This window comes from Chamaea fasciata, unplaced genomic scaffold, assembly GCF_029207755.1.
Source record: "Chamaea fasciata isolate MVZ Bird 193981 ecotype frontalis unplaced genomic scaffold, bChaFas1.0.hap1 SCAF_20, whole genome shotgun sequence".
Classification (NCBI taxonomy): Eukaryota; Metazoa; Chordata; class Aves; order Passeriformes; family Sylviidae; genus Chamaea; species Chamaea fasciata.
Window position 1 is genome coordinate 6015897 of NW_027094105.1, and position 13937 is coordinate 6029833.

Consider the following 13937-nt stretch of genomic DNA (forward strand, 5'->3'; position numbering starts at 1 on the left):
CTCCCAGGTGCTTTTACCTCCCCTTCCACAATCCCTCTCCTTCTGAGGTTACAGAAAAGATTTTGGGTGTATTTTAAATTATTTTTTAATTTTGGTATTTAAGCTGGTTTAGCTGCTGCAGCAGTGAGTGTTCCTGATAAACAGCCCGGGAGATCCAGAGAATAATCTCTCTGCTTGGTGACGGCACAGGCGCCTATCACAGCTGCTGGCAGCACGCTAAAAAGCCGTCTTCATCTGCTGCCTGCTCTATCAGCCCAGGGAGGGAGAAATTGCCTCCATCCTTAATCATAGAATTTGAAATCCCAGCTAGTCTGCACCTTTTATTCTTCAGGTTCACAGTTTTTTGCAGTGTGGGAAGGGGGAGAAATATGCAGCCCTTAGATGGAAGCAGGAGCTGGGGAAGGGACTGGGAAGAGGTGGGTGAGCAGCAGCTCTTTTCCCTTTGCCAGGTATCTCCAGGACTTGCCACCCCACGATGCTTTCCTGCAAACTCTCTCTTTGGAGAGGTGGGTTAAGGCTGTATTTTTAAGAGTCACAGAACACCATACCCAGGGGCTCTTGTGTACTCTGAGGGCTTGTGTAGCACCACTGTGGTTGGAGAGAATGTGTGCACTGACTGCCACATGTTCTGGAGCCCCAGTGCCAGGGCAGCTCGCTGGATGTGTCAGGGAAATTTGGTAAAAAAGGCAGATGAAAGGATAGAAAAACACAAAGAAGAGGTGAGATGCACTGTTATTTCCTCACCAACGAAAGAGATGCTCGATCTTGTCTCTGTGTCATGTACCAGGTCAAGTAAAGCAACTGGGTTTGGGGCATGGGAAGGGCCCAGGTTTATGGACAATGTCCATAAATAGCTGGTGCATGATACAAGGTCCCCAGCCACACAGAAAATGAGCCCTGCCTAGAGAATGTGTGATGCTAAAGCCATAATATCTGTCAGGGGGTGGTTCTGGGGTGCAGGAACACGTCTCAATACCCCACAGCGAGTGCAGAGCAGTGAGGGGATGGAAGGTGCCTCTGCTCCACACTCAGTGCCACTAAATGACAGTGTGGCACCCGTGGGCTGTCACTGCTGACAGTTGCTCAACCCAACAGTGGGAACACAAGCGCCCGCCATGCCAGAGACTGGTGTCGGAGTAGCTGGAGATTGCCTTTAATGAGACAGATAAAGCAAAATGAAAAGCAAATTAAGATGCAGGATGCAGGGGCTGTGGGAAGCTGTCTTGAATGCAGCACTGTGACTTTCCTGGGGGGAAGCTGGGGTTGCAAATTATGGTGGAGGCACTGCAGAGGCAATTGTAGGAGATGGCCATCTTGGATGGGCTCAAACCAGAGAGCCCTTGAATCCTTCCCAGAGCCTTTTGCAGGTAGCCTGCTTCTCCAGAACCCACTGTGAGATATGAAACAGACCCTTGTGTTGCACCTTTGCTCTTAAAGTGCACAAATAGTGGTGTCTCACCTCCCCTGTCCTTCCTCCACCTCCAGTGGCTGGAGTGGGTTTGGGAAGCCGTGCAGTTGCAGGAAACAACTTTTCAACCATGTCTCAGTGATGCTGATGGAGATTGCTGGCTCCCTGCAGCAGGGCTGCTGTGGTCCACGGCTGTCTGGGATGTTGGCAGTCCGTCCTAAACTTTCCATTGAGCTCAGAGCATCTGGGCTATTTCTGTAAAAATCCTGTGCTGGGTCAGGAGGCAGGAAAGGGGCTTCTGCTGCAGCCAGGTCTGTTCTGAAGCAGAGAGTGTTTAACACAAAAATCCCTCCTGTTTCTCAGCAAAAAAAACCTGCTCAGGCGCTGACTATCAACGTGAGCAGCATTGCTCAGGCAAATGGTGTTTACACCCCGAAGCCTTCAGACTTTCTGGATTTTACCTGCTTCTCTGCAGAAACCCCTTGAGAAAATGTTACTGAACAAGGCAATACTTGGGTGGATAAATTGCCTGGAACAAACGAGCTGGAATTTGTACGATCCCATTCTTCATGTAAGAAAGATGTCACTCTTTAGGCAGACCCTGGGGAAAATGCCCACCCCAGGGAGTATCACCCTGGGCTGCCTGTGTTGGCCATCCCCTGATCTGGACCCAGCTGCCTGGGTTTCCATGCACTGCTGTGCTTTTTGCCATCCCTTCCCAGGAATCATGAGTGGAATCACAAACAGGAGCAAAGCAAGTTCTCATTTCCCTCCATCCCCCTCCCCACCCCAGCTGCTGAAGTGGGGTGTCTAGAGGGAGGTTCGGTGCTGCATTTTGCTGGTTCTGTGGGAGCTGATCCCACAGCCAAAGGCATTTGGGGACACATCCCCTCCAATTGTCATTGCTGGTCCCTCTTGTGGTGCAGCTATTTCTGCCTCAACTTCCCAGGAAGCTGCCTCCAACGCTCCCCAGTCTAAAACCACGCTGGTTTAGAGAGCCAATTTCATTCCTGCTTCCATGTCTCATTTGCATATATTTGCATAGCACACAGGTTTATGGGAGGGGAGGAGGCGCTGGAGAGGCACATCCTTTATTCCTCTTGTTTTCTTTTTTCTTCTCTGCCTTTCAGCAGAATTGTATTTATTTATTTAAACCCGGTGCTGCTGCTTTGAGGGGCTCACTCCCAGCTGGGTCCTACAGGTGACTCAGTGGTGGGTGACCTAATGCAAGCTGGGACTAAATTTACAGAATTTTCACTCACTATAGGTGATTGTGTGGGGCCTGGCCCTTGTCCTTCCCACAGCATCTTCTCTGGCAGGCTGTGGTGCTGCCTGGCCCGGGAAGGGGGTAAAGATTTCCTCACCCCAGCTCCCTATTTGTGATAGCCTTGTGGAAGTGAAAAAACACCTCAGCTTTCCCCAGTTTGCTGGATTTTCCCTCCCCTGTCTGTCCGTCTCTAAGTTTTGGTACTCCCCTGACACTCCTGAAGAGCTGTTCCATCTGAGATCCAGTAGAATTTGGCATTTCTTTTGGGAAATGGCAAATCCTTTCCCTTGGGATGGGTTTCCTGAAGCCCAGAAATGGCCCTTCTGATCCTGAGAAAGGTACCTCATTTCCCTCCTGCTGTAGCCTCTCCTTACCCCAGGATGCTGGGAATGTGGACAGCTGGGATAATATGTGCTCAGGGGGGTGTGATGACCCCAGAATAGCTCTATCCCTGTGAGCAACCAGGAACTGGGCAAATGCGTGGCGTGTCTTGGTGTTTTGGTTCTCATTTGCTGGTTTGGGAACTGTGGGGTCATCCTGATCGGTCACAACACTTCTGGGGTACTGCTTGTCTTAAAAAAAAAAAAAAATTGAACAGGTGGACCCAAACAACTCCTCTGCCTGTTCCTCTGTCCTCCTTGGCCTTGGACACATCCCTTTGCGTCTCTGCCACACTGTCCTCTGCTCTAAGATGGGTGAGATCAAAGAACTCCTTTCCAGCCTGCTGAGGGAGAAGGGCAGATCAGCAGGACAATATCATGTTGGGGTCTTGGTCTGCCACCAGCGGGGCTATGCAGACACTGGGCTTCCTTCAGCTGGGTTTCTTCTTACCCCAGGGCGTGAGGAGGAGGAGAGACCAGGCTGGGGACAACAGCCCTGGGCAGGTGAGAGTGGCCATTGGCACACAGGGCGAGGGGAGCTAACTTCCTGGAGCAGTGAGGTGCCGGGTACTGGGATGTTGTGAACCAGCCCTGGGCATGTGGAGCCGCCTGGAACATCTCACATTTAGCTGGGGTTTAATTTTTTATGCAAAATCCTGTTTGCAGCGAGCCCGGTGTTGCGGTTCCCGGTACTGCAGAGCGCGGAGGCGAACTGCTGAGCTGCCGGCTGTGCTGAGAGCCGGCTCTAGCTGGGCAAGGGGGAGAGCTGGCTGGCTGTGACCAGCATGGCACAGCACTGCTCGGCTCTGCCACCCCTGTGCACCACAGAGGCACCGGGCAGGGTGGTGTGGCCAGTGGGGGCTTGGCTCTCACCGGTCACAGCTGGGGAGTGCAAGATCTGGGCTGGCAGCACAGCAGGGCTTGGCAGAGCTCTGTGCTGGAGAACATCTCCTTTAAGACCTGGACTCAGAAAAATCTAGAGAATCCCCTGGAGTGAGGGCCACAAAGGCCCCAGCCTGGACAGGCAGAGGGCTCAGGACACAGCCTGCTCTTGGCTCCAGTGCCCTCTCACTCCTGAAGCTTTCCAAGCTGCCCAGCTCAGAGGCTGTTTGTCTTCAGCTTGACCGCCTCCCCCGCCTGTCTACTCTGCTTCCTCATTCTCGGTGTGGGGTTGAGCAAGAGCAGAGCGGAGCCTCCTCGGGATCAGGGTGAGGCCGGGGGGGGCCTCCAGTTCCAAGTTCCTTTTTTGTTGTTGTTGGGGTTTTTTTCCCCTCTATTTTTTTCCCTCCTTCTTTGCTCTGCACACAAAGCTGGGCTATGATGAAACTCCAGCTCTGCCTTGTTCACAGCATTCATGCACGGCACATGCTGGAAATAATTGTCCTTGGTGGAGCCCTGCAAACTGCAGAGCGATTTAACTGAAAAGAGGTGGAAAGGAGTTTTATTTCTACACATGGTGTTTGAGGCTCAGTGCAGCCCCAGGTTCATCTGCAAGGGGGATCGGAGGCAGGCGTGGGCTCAGGCTGGATCTGCAAGCCCTGTGACTGTGGTCATGTACTGCCAAGCCTGAGTTAATATCTCTTGCCATTCTGCAGCACTTTTTACACTGAGTTTGACATGGCTTTGGTCTTCTTAGCCTCAAGCTGTGGCTGCCTGCAATGCCCCATGTAGGGCAACCACTGCAATGGGCTCAATATCAACCCTCCTGTTGGTTTCTCCAAGTTTGGGATCAGATGTTACAGTGGGAATTTCTGTAGGTGCCAAGTCATGCTGATAAGGGAAATATGTTGGGTGCTCACTGGGTGTAGAGTGTTCCTCACAACCCAGCCTCTCCTTTACATGCCTTTAGCCATGGGTGATTTTGCAAATCTTACTTTATTTTTTTAGGTGTACAAACTAGCTGGAGAATGCCTGTCTTGTCCATTGCATTATTTTGATGGGCAGAGGGAAGTGTAAGCTGAAAGAGGAGGATTGGCTCCAAGACCTTTTGGAGGTGTTTGGAGCAAGGGTTTTGTCAGATCTGCTTTAAGGAAAGGGCCCATCTTTGCAGAGCAAAGATGTAGAAGCCCCAGCCACCATAAAACCTCTTTGAATGAGATTTTTGTCTTGCCTAATGAGAGCTCCCTGTCCTGTGCCAGCAGGAGTTGTGTGTGCAGAGTGTGTTCTCAGCACCATCCAGGATATAACTCATTCTTTGGTTTGCTCATTATTCATACCACGTCCTCCTTCTCCAGTTCACAAAACAGAAAGTTTGTCAGGATGTGTTGTGGAATTTCTGCCCACAAAACTAATTTTTCTCCAAACTTCCCATTCTTTCCTATAGCCAACCCATTTTCCTGTGACACTGCTCTTGGTCACTGCTGTTGTTCATCTCAGTTGGCTTAGCACTTTGCAGTTGGTCAAGGTCAGATGTGACTGTTTTCTGATCCCACTGGGATAAAGACCAAATTCTTTTGCTGTGAAAACCTGGGGCACAACCATCCACCCCTTGGTGAGGAGGACCTTGCCACTGCTTTTTTGGTTTCACCAACTTCTCTTCTCCTCTGGCATGAGGAACAATGCACAACCTCTAAACTGTTTTCTCCTACCAGCTCGGGAAGATGTGACCTCACATGTTCTCCTCAGAGCTCTGCAGAAAAAGGCTTTTGCATTATTTACTCTGTTTTGGAGCTGGAGCCAGACCTGACTCTGGGCTTGTTCAGCTCAAGGCAATAGAGGTGGGAGTGAAGCCCTCCCAGTAACGCCATCAGAGCCACTGGAGCTGGGCTCAGGTTTCTTCCCTGGCTGGTTCTCCTTGCTCAGCAGAGTCCGGCCCTGTTCCCTCCTGGTGGAACGCTGACACGGGAGTTTTTAGCTCAGTTCAGCCCTGGTGTGGCTTCCCCAACCACCACCCACCAGTCAGGCTTTGTGCTTGGGGTGCTCCATCGCAGCTGACCTGGGGCCAACCAGCCCTTTGCAGGCACTCGGTGGTGAGGCAGAGCCAAATTCTTGACTTCTGGCTCTTCAGCTGTGGCCAGGATCGGTGTGGGGTGGGGAGGAGGAGGAGGAGGAGAAGGGTTGCAGTGTCAGCCCCGGTTGGAGTCCCCCCACCCCCGCACCCGGGGAAGAGATGCCAGTGAGGTTCTTTGCCCACTGGCAGCCGACTTTGCCCCCATCCATCCACCCTTGCTGAAGCATAGAGCCGGGAGTGGGGGATCCATTCAACACCTGCTTTCCTCTCCCCCTCCTGCCGCCCTCATCCCCCTAATTCCCCCCCCCCCCCCCCAAAAAAAATAAAATCTTGCATCATCTAAAAAAACCCCACATTCTCTCTGGCTGCTTTTTCTTGCTAACCTCCGCTCGCTTCGCCTCTCCTCCCCTCCCTCCCTCCCTCCTCTCCATCTCCCTCCCTCCCTCTCTCTGGGGGGAAAAAAGGTCATTGCGCAAATGATTAGTCAGAGCTCAGTTGCTGTAGCAACCGGCTGCTGGAACTGGGACAGGCGTGCAGCGAGGACAACGGAGAGGTCGAGCATCAGCCGGGCTGGGGGAGCCCAGCCTTTGTATGTGCGCCCAGGAGCCGGGGAGCCGGGCGCTGCGGAGCCCCCAGCTCCAGCCACGCGTGGGGCCCTTCCACCGCCAGCCCCGACCGCTCGCTCGGCTGCAGCGCCTTTGGTTGCCGGCATCTCGATGCCACCGTGGAGTCGGTACGGCCTTGGTGTTTCTCCGGTGTCTCTTGGCGTGGTGGCACCGTCCCTCGCCGGGAGGGAGGGTCCTGCTCTCAGCGGAACGGCCATGGACAAGGGGCACGTCGTGGGTTCCTCCCAGGGAACGCATGCCGCTGGGGTTCAGGGCTCCTTGTCCTCTTGCAACATCCCACACATGAAATATGAAGCCAAGTTCCTCCTGATCCTTCACGAGGAACCAGGCGTTAACTGTGTCCTGCCCAGTTCCAGAGTGCTGCAGTCCCTCTGCCTTCAGTCCACAAGCAGTTTCAGACAGAGGCTTTTCCAAACCCTCCTTCTTTTCTCCCTGCCCTGAACTTGAGGACAGCAGCCTGGCATGCAGCATCCATGGGCTGCTTGGCCTTGGAGTACAGAGCAAGGGCTCTTCTGGGAACGCCGGGGCCACATGCACGGTGGTTTTCATCACTGTGGTCATGATCTCCCAGTGGTGTTTTGCCAAGGCTGCTGGGGACCCTGCAGTGCTGGCTCAGACTGTCCCAGTTAAGCCCCAGCCTGGATGGTGGGGCCAAGAAGGGTGAGCGGCAGAGCCAGTGGCAGCACAGGCACAGACCCCTCCAGCTGTCTGGTGGGATCCTGTGCTGTGCTGCAGAACTGGGGAGGATGGAGGGGGCACCCCACCTCAGTCCTTGCCCTGGGCACTGCAGCACCTCAGCTCTCCCCCACAGCCCCCAAAGTGCTGCTGCATGGGCCCTTCAGGGGACCTTCATGTGTGAATAGGGACCTGTTCCTCTCACCAGCTCCCTGCTGTGGAGAAAATATCAGTTCTAGATTGGGGGTGGGCTGAGAGAACCTTGGCACTGGACTGTCTCCATCCCTGCTGTTCCCCTCGCACAGCAGTCCTTCAGGGGCTGAAGACCAGTTTATTTTCCAGTGTGCACTGCCTGGGTGTTTGAGTAGGCTGCTCCTTGCTCTTTGTGTGTTGAGAAGTGATTTGGGGTCTTGCTTCCATCTGGGATGTGTGTGGAGTGTGAATGGACTTGAGGTTGCAGGGGGCTTTGAGACACCCCAAGGAAAGTGCTGGGGCGGAGTGATGCAGTGGGGCAGCTGGAAGTTGGTGCAAGTGCTGCTGGGGAGGGGGTGTGAAACCTCTGCTTTGGACTCTGGGCAGGATTTTGGGAATGTCTTTGGTCTCTTGCTCAAGGTTGAGCTTTGTGCATCCATCTAGAAAGCTGTGGGCTGGCGTCCTCAAGCCTAGGAAATTATTTTAGTCTGACTTTGTGGGAAACAGCAGGAAAGGGCTATTTATGCAGAAAATGGCTTCCAATAAACACGCTTCCTTTGGGAGTGGAGAGAAATTGCTGAGATGTGCTGGAAGTCTTTTCCCTTTCCTGGGACTGTCCTTATTGCCAAGAGCGAGCCGGCCACGCGGCACGGCCACGCCGGCGCCCGGTGACGTTCACTGCCCCGCTTCAAAACCCTGTCCCCAGCTCCCCATCACCCTGTGGGTGGAGAGGGGCTTCCAAGGGCACCTCTCACTCTGCCTTGCCCACTGGTGCTCCTCTTGGTCCTATGGATGGTCCTCCAAACCTCTTGAGATATCCCTTGGGTCCCAGCATTTCCTTCTTTCCTCCATTTTTTTGGAGCTGTGTGATTGCAGAGCACTGGCGGGGGTGTTGCTGGTTTAAGGGTTTCTTACCTCATGGTTGCAGAGACAAGCTTAGCAAAGTGACGTCCGCATGGCCTACAGCCTTGAAAGCCAACAGGGAAATAAAAGCAAGGCAACTGGCCCTCTTTCTTTTTCCTTTTTTCTTCCTTTTTTTTTTTTTTTTTTTTTTTTTTTTCCCTTGCAAATCTCATTCTTTTAAAGGCTCTCCCCTGATTTTTCCAGTGTCTGGAAATCTTCAGGAGCTCTAAACACTTGGGGTTTACCATGCTGTTTTAGGGGTTTTTTTCAGTCCATTTCTTCCTTTGGAGGTGGTGAGTAAACCCTGCAGATTTAGCCCAGCTCACAAATATTTCAGATTATTGAAAATAACAAAATAAAAGGAAGAGCGAATTAATCTGAAGCCACCAGGAGAGGGCCAAAAATCCCTGTGACTCACTCAAACACTATTTCTGAGCATGAAAACACAAAATGGTGCCTCTTGCTTGCTCCCCCTTGCAATGGGCCAGGGGATCATAACCATCCAGAACATGGTTTGGGTTACAAGGCTCCCAGGTTCACATTTTCTCCTACAGATTTTGTCTCTCAAACTCCTTCTCTCTCCTTAAGGAACTGCAAGATCCGGGTTAAAGATGGTTGTGCCACCATTTGAAGGCATCAACCCTATCTTGAGCATCCATGAGCTCAAGAGGGAGCTCTGAGGGTTTTTTCCCTTTATGGATCATTTCCAATTAAGGCTTCAAGTAATCAGCACTGTCTATGATGATTTGGAGCACATCCATGACTGTATGAGAGCTTCCTGCATGGAAAGGACATAAGAGGGGAGAGCTTGGGAACGTTCTAGTGACAGAGGTGATGCAATCCAAGGGGATGGGGAAGCTTTAAAGCCATTTGGCAAAGCAAGCATTTGCAGTTTCACCCATAGCCCTGCAGCACCGCTTTTCATTGGGAACCACCTGCAGGGCAAGATGTGTTCCCTGGCTGCAGAGAATCCTTGAAGTGGGGTGGGTTGTGACCTGGGCTGGCTGAGTGACTCTGAGCCTCTCCTGGCAGGAGCAGCTGGGAAGGGGAGCACAGGGGAAAAGGCGTGCAGCCCTTCCCTCAGTTCTCTCATCCCAGCGAGTGCGTGCTCCTCCAAAGAAATGTATTTGTGAGCATTTGTCAGTGATTGCCATTGAAGGAGGCAAAAATCTATAACCTGGGGTCAGACCTTTCTTCCAGGCTCTCATGTCATGAGATTCTCTCCACCTCCTCCCTCAAACTGCAGGGAGCAGCCCCTCTGCGCTGTGTCTCATCTCGCTGACACGGCTTGGCTGTAGTCCGTGTCCAGGAGGTCGCCGGCAGACGTCGGCTGTCGCTGGGAAATAGCTGGACTGGTGTCCTGGGGACGCCACGGGTCCAGGCAGCTCGAAGTGACCCCGTCACTGCAGCTGCCCTGATGGGTGAGTGCCACGTGCTGCCAGCACTGCCAGCTCAGGCTCTGCCACGGCGGGGTGGGCTATGCTCCTCGCTGGGCTCTGTCAAGGGAAATCCACCACGGAGTTAATGTGTGCTCTGCTTCCAGCCCTCCTTTGTTAAGGGGTTTGGCCCGGTGCCACGAGGGGAGCGCGGCAGGCAGTGCTGGGGGCCAGCGGGGACAGCTTTTGTTCAACATTGTGGCTCCTCCATGGAAAGGACGGTTGGCCAAAATGGGGCGCGTGCGAGCGCGGCAGTCACTCCGCCTGGGGAGGAGCCCAGCTGCTCTCTCTTCGGCATTGAGTTCCCTGGGGCTTTGTGGGAGCACGAGGAAGCTGTTCACTCCCAAACCCCGCTGGGGATTTCACTCATGCTGTGGCAGAGTGCTGCTCCTCATGTCAGCTGAGTGGGTGCTTGGGTGTCCCATCTGTAAGGCCCGGGAGCAAGGCTTGTCGGGGTTTCCCTCGATCCAGTGGCATTGGGGCAGTGGGTGGCTGTGACAAGAGACAGCTCCTCTGCCCGTCCTGGGTCAGGGCCAGGTCCTGCTCAGCCTTGGTTAAGCTGAGCACAGCTAGCAGACCGCCGGATTTGGCCCTCTCCATCTGCTGGAAACGCTCCCTGTTTTGCCCAGCCTTTGTTTCCTCCCAGCTCCTCGTTATTTTTCATGGCGTTTTCCCTTCTGACTCTTGTGCTGCTCGAGGCTGTTGGTGCAAGCTCAGCATTTGGGCTCGTGCTTGTTCAGCTGAACATGAATCTGTGCAAGCTGGGTTATTTTGTGTGCTCTCCAGCACAAGGGGTCCCAAATAACGAGGCTCAGCCCCACCTTGGTTCTTTAACAACAGCGGGGAACGGCACGTCCACGTGAACCCAAGCCCCAAAACCCCATGACGCAGCAAAGGTGAAGTTTCAAAGGGAGACGGGAAGTGCATGGCAAGAGCAGGGGAAACAGAGGAGAGAATAGCCGGAGCTGACCTCAGCAGGGAGGGGAGCTCGGCCGCACGCATGGAAGGGAAATGGGAAAAGGATACAGCTGGGACCGGCTGTGACACCCGTGTGCTCTGCCCCAGCAGTGTTCTGCTTCCCGCTTTTCCCCCAGGATGGGCTGGGGCAACGGGCCAGGTCAGGGCTAGCTCCCAGCACACCAGGGCTCCTGCAAGCATCCGTCGGGGATTGCCTCAAATGCACCCATTGGGGCAGCTCTGGAGCTCGGCCACCGGCAACCAGGGATGCTGTCGGGCATCTGCATCCCCAGTGTGCCAGGAACTGGCAGCCAGGAAACAGCCCTGATCTGGTGACCGTCGGCTCCGGCTCGCTGCGGACCCGCCCCGGCTCCCCGGGTGCGCTCAGAGGCGGCGCAGGGCAGATCTCGTCCTTCCAACCTTCCCGGGCACGTAGCGGGAGCCGGAGGTGTCACCGCGATCAGGGCCGCCTGTCGAGAAGCGGCACAAGCCGTCCCAGGGTAGCTGCTGTCCCTTCCAGCGCTCTCGGTTTTGCCCAGGGACCGATGACTTTTTTTTTTTTTTTTTTTTTTTGAACATGTGGAGTTTTATTTTTAGCTGGAAAAAATACCCCAGCCTTTAAAAAACAAACACATGCAAAGTTTTTGTGAAAAATACTCAACATAATGGGATTTTTTTTCTTCTTCATGAAACTGACTGTGACATTTCTAAATGAAGAGTTCCTCCTGTCCTTCTGCTCTTCCCCCCTCAATCATCACTGAAATGTCTCCTTTCCCTAAGCCCCCATTTTTTTCCTCAGGATATGCTCTTTCAGGAGGAGGCACAGCAACTTTCAAGACTATTTTTCTGGGTTTTGTGGTTTTGTTTTTTTATTTTTTCAAAATAGCAGAAAATTTATTGAAACATCCCTTTTGAACCTGTTACAATGGAATGAAATTAATTTTGTTTTTTCCCCCTTCTTCCAACTAGTTTTCATCTGTTCTTAGTCTTTAGTGTGGGAGAACTGGGATAATAAATGGCAGAAAGCAGATCCTACTCTGCCTTTACTCAAGGGGAAGATTTCCATCCCAGTTGAACTCTTCCTTTGGGGCTGGAGGGCACCCAAAAGCCAACATCTGGAGGGGTTCATGCTTCTGACCATTTTTTCCCTCCAGTGGAGGGATGTACAGAAGGCTTTGGGAGTCCGTGGGGGTGTGGGGGGGCTGAGATTGTCCCAGGGGTTGACCGAGGGATGGTCAGGGTGGATGTGAGGACTTGGGAACTGGACAGCAGAAACCTCAGGTCCTGGGTTCTGTTCTGGGCTCTCCAGCAGCACTTCCCAGGTGACCCTGGGGGAGTCACTTTGTCACTCTCCACATTCATTTCCCTCCCTCAAGAAGAGGAGAGCACTTTCTTTGCACCTGTGGGCTTAGGCAGGCATCTGATACCTTTTGATCACTGAGTTGCCACAGGAATTTGATCGCCCCCGTTGACTCAGTTGGAGCAGAGGGCAGTAGTTTTCCTTCCAGGCTGGAAGTACATTGGCTGCTTTTCAAGAGTAGCTACTGGTTTCTCAGAGCTGAAGGCACTGGAGGTGGGGATGCTTCTATCCTTAGACAACACAGCTCTCTGCACCCTCTTGGCACCCAGGAACATCCAAACCAGCATCCGCATTGCAGAAATTTATCCTCCCTGGTGATCTGAGGGTCTCTCCTGACCCAACCCAGAAACCTTCACATGGCTTGGCTGGGATGTGGGGACTTGGGGCAGAACTCTTGGGCTTTAGAAGAAAACACTTTGAGACCAAAACAGGCTGAGGTTACACCTTCCGATGCAAAAGTCTGGGCTCAGCGGGCTTAATTCAGCCACCCAAATTAAAGTCATGCCAGAGAGATCCTGTCAGAGCGGATGATGCTCCTCTGTCTTGAATACACAGCCCATCACTTGGAGGGGAGCCTCATGAGGAGGTCTCAGGACTGAACTGGTGCCTGTGTGCATGGGAGCCTCTTTTCTCAAACTCAGGCTCATAGGCGGTGGCTGCTGCAGCCCATGTGGGAGCCTCGGAACCCCTGGAGCAGGGAAGGGGAGCAAAGCGAACAGGCTTTGTCCAGGCTATTTATTTTGTGCTGGGGTAAGGGGTTTTTAGTTTTTGGTTGGGTTTTTTTTTTTTCATTTCAGACATGTGATGAGTGTGTTACTCAGCCATGACTCGAGAACTTGTGAGCAATAAAGTCATCCTGAAGTCTGCCAAAAAAAATCTTCTTAGCACACCCACCTCATCACACGTTCCCACTGTAGCTACTTTGGTGCGATCTGCCGCGGGAAGGCGGCTACCTCGCGGGGAGGCTGCGGTAGCCATCTGCGAGCTTGCGGCAGTGGCCCATGGATGAACCCGTGCCCATCAGCACAGTGCCACGGGTGTCACCTGCCTGGTGACTGGGACCCTTCGCAAGCACCGTCACAAAGATGGTGGGCTGGAGCTTGCTCCAAAAATCCAAGAGAAAACAGAGCTGGAATGGGCTGCGTAGACTGGTGGAATTTTCCTTCTGCAGCATGGGCTGGGTTTTGGGTTTGGAATGTCGGTTTTGACCTTTTGGGGTCAAGACTAACCTGAGACCTCCATGAGGAGGAGAGCTCTGGACACATTCCTCTTCCTGCCCTGAGCCAAACCAGCTCCAACAGGGTTGGCTGGATGTGAGGATGACTTGAGGCTCCAGAGCCCTGCACCAGCCACCTCTGCAGTCTGGGAGTGGTGATGAGCAGAGTGGTGCATCCTCCAGGCTGCAGGAGAGGAGACATGCACTGGCAAATCAGGAGAGTGCTGTTGGAAGTGTCTGAGAAGATGCACACTGATGCTAAAATTTGCATTTTTGGGAGCTGACTGATCCTTTGGATAATGAGTCAGGGTCCAAGGTCTCCATGTGTGAACCCTTACCCTCCGGCTGGCCTGTGGGGTAGTGCAGCCCTCCACTCAGGCACCAGGGGCTCTGGAATGGGGATGCTCCTGGAGCTGGATATCACGGCTTGCTGTGAGGGGAAGCCCTGCTCTGCTGAAGGCAGAATGGGTCAGGGAAAGAAACAACCCCATGTCAGTGGGGTGGGATGCAAGGGATGGTCTTGGACATCCCAGCACCAGTGGGGAGGTGGGATCATGCAGAACCCCC